Source organism: Bos grunniens, chromosome 17 (assembly GCF_055505025.1).
Source record: "Bos grunniens cultivar Pamir isolate PY7600 chromosome 17, Bosgru_T2T1.0, whole genome shotgun sequence".
In the NCBI taxonomy this organism is placed as follows: Eukaryota; Metazoa; Chordata; class Mammalia; order Artiodactyla; family Bovidae; genus Bos; species Bos grunniens.
Window position 1 is genome coordinate 44,673,038 of NC_141181.1, and position 3,147 is coordinate 44,676,184.

General features: G+C 38.0%; 1 pseudogene; it reads right to left on the bottom strand.

Moving 5' to 3' along the window:
- Nucleotides 1-296: 296 nt before the first annotated feature.
- Nucleotides 297-1,392, bottom strand: LOC147355257 (U2 small nuclear ribonucleoprotein B'' pseudogene; annotated as a pseudogene).
- Between the last annotated feature and the right edge of the window lie 1,755 nt (nt 1,393-3,147).

Consider the following 3,147-nt stretch of genomic DNA (forward strand, 5'->3'; position numbering starts at 1 on the left):
TCAACTTTTTTTTTTGCATATTTTGAGTTGGTTTTTCTCCTTTCTTCTGTAAATGTGGTGGATCACAGTGATTGTGTGGTGTTGTTTTTTTTTTTTTAACATTAAACCATCCTTGAATGGATAGTATAAACCATACTTGATCATGATATGGGTTTTTTTACAGAATACAAATAAAAGTTTTATTGTACAAAATTAAGGCTTTCGTAGTTCATAGTTCACTAAGGCTAAACAAAGACCACGTAATTTTTTTAAATCCTTTCAACAATTTCACATACACTTCCCCTCTCCCCCAAACTATTAAAATGGCCTGGCCAAATGTTATCAAAACAAAAACTATAAATAATACCAGTCCTTTAAAGACAGTTATCCCAAATGTTATTTCTTGGCATAGGTTATCATCATGGCATGGGACAATGTGATCTTAAATCCCTGTAGAGCATCTCTGGCAGCTCCAGCCCGTCCATCATTTTCAGATTCAACAAAAGCAATGTCAGTTCCTCTCAGGTCCTAAACATACTTCCCTAAAACCAAAGAACTGGTTAAACAACATGGATAATATCATCTCACTAGTCTCTTCTGGTAAATTATTAAGGAATAAAGTACTGTTTGGAGGGTAATCAGGGACCTGAGGATCAGTGCTGCATTTCCTTGGGTATTAGCTGAATTTGGTGTTCCCTGACCAGGCTTTTTGTCCATGGTTGGTTTTTCCAGTCAGTTCCACAGTTTTGGCTTTTTTCTTTTTTCAGCAAAAGTGCTACACATTTTATAATATTATGTCCGAATCTGTTTTTGCATACTGGATTCACATCAGTTTGCCATAACATGGAAATCCTTGTAACTATCTCAAGGCACTTGCAGATGAACTCAGTTCCTTAAATGTAACAAAGGCTTGCCACCTCATCTTCATGGTCTTTAAAGACACAGTATCTACCACGTGGCCAAACTGAGAAAACAGAACATACAGAAGTCTCTTCTTCCTTTTTGTCATTCATATTGTTAATGTAAATTGGATGATTTGGTGTGATTGTGTTTTGGGTTAGAGTGTTCAAATAGCCAGAGGGTTCTACCATGTCCTGTAAGAATCTCTCATGATATAATTTTTAAATATCACTAGATTACACCTGTTTATGACTTTTGAGTCTCTCTTCATAAAAAAGAAATGTCTACGTTTTCAATTTTTCTAATGTGCTTAGTTGGATTTGGCACCAAAGTTATGCAGGTCTCAAATATTTGGGGAAAGTATGCTCTAACTTTTTCTATTTCCTGGAATAATAACTCCAATGTTTACAGAATTGGAATTATTTCTTCTTTAAATGTCAGAAGAATTCACTGATGAAGTCATCTAGGCATCAAGCTTTTTTTGTGGAAAGGTTTTTATTTTTAGAATCAATTTCTTCCATAGATTTAGGACTAAATTGGTTTTTTTCTTATTGTATCCATTTTGACTTGTGATTTTTAAGGAATTTGTCCACAATATCTAAACTGTCATTTGTGTTTGCCTATTACAAAACCTTCTTTTACTTCCACTTATATTTTATATTAATTAATTTATTCATTCATTTACTTTGATGTAAATTCTATTGTGATATCCCTTTTCATTCTGGATATTGGAAATGTATTTTTTCCTCTTTCTTTTTTAAAAAAGTTTATTTATTTATTTCTGGCTCTGCTGGGTCTTTACTGTGCAAGCTTTTCCCTAGTTGCAGTGAGCAGGGGCCACACTCTAGCTGTGATGCACAGGCTTCTCATTGTGGTGGCTTCTCTTGTTGTAGAGCATGGGCTCTAGGGCACGTGGGCTTCAGCAGTTGCAGCTCCCAGCCTCTAGTGTACAGGCTCAGTAGTTGTCATGTGTGGGCTTAGATGCTCCTCGACATGTGAGATCTTCCCAAGTCAGGGATCAAACTCATGTCTCCTGCATTTGCAGGCAGTTGCTTTACCACTGAGCCACCAACAAGGCTCTTTTTTTCCTCTTTCTTGCTTCTTCTTGACCAGAAGTGAGTTTTACTAATCACAGGATCAACTTTCAGTAGTGTTTTTTCTCTTCTACGTTGGTTTTTTATTGAAAAAAAAATTGCTTTACAATGTTGTGTTAGTGTCTGCTGTACAATGAAGTGGTCAGCCATATACACATACATATATCTCCTCTCTCTTTGGACCTCTTTCCCACACCCCAACCATCATCACAGAGCACTGAGCTGCGCTTCCTGTGTTTTGTAGCAGGTTCCCACTGGCTATCTACTTTATACATGGTAGTGTATATATCATGCTTCCCAGGTAGCTCAGCTGGTAAAGAACCTGCCTTCAATGCAGGAGATGCTGGTTTGATTCCTGGGTTAGGAAGTTCTCCTGGAGAAGGGATAGGTTACCCAGTCCAGTGTTCTTGGGCTTCCCTGGTGGCTTAGATGGTAAAGAATCCGCCTGCAATGTGGGAGACCTGGGTTCGATCCCTGGGTTGGGAAGATCCCCTGGAGAAAGGCATGGCAACCCACTCCAGTATTCTTGCCTAGAGAATCCCCATGGACAGAGGAGCCTGGAGGGCTACAGTCCATAGGGTCGCAAAGAGTCAGACATGACTGACTAATCAACTAAGCACTGCATAGCACAATGTATATATCAATCCTAATCTCCTAATTATTCCCATAGTCCCCTTCCTCCCCTGGGTCCACATGTCCATTCTCTACATCTGTCTCTCTTCCTGACTTGGAAATATGTTCATCTGTACCATTTTTCTAGATTTCACATATGCATTGTTATACGATATCTATTTTTCTCTTTCTCGCTTACTTCACTCTGTATGACAGACTCTAGGTCCATCCATATCTCTAAAAATGACCCTACTTCATTCCATTTAGTGGCTAAGTAACATTCCATTGTATATATGTACCACATCTTCTTTATCCATTCATTTACCATTGGACATTTAGATTGTTTCTGTGTCCTAGCTACTGTAAATAGTGCTGCAGTGAACATTGGGATACATGTGTCCTTTTGAATTATGGTTTTCTCAAGGTATATGCCCAGTAGTGAGATTACTAGATCATATGGTAATTCTATTTTTAGCTTCCTAAGGAACCTCCATACTGTTCTCCACAGTAGCTGTATCAATTTATAATTTCACCAACAATGCAAAAAGTTTCCCTTTTCTCC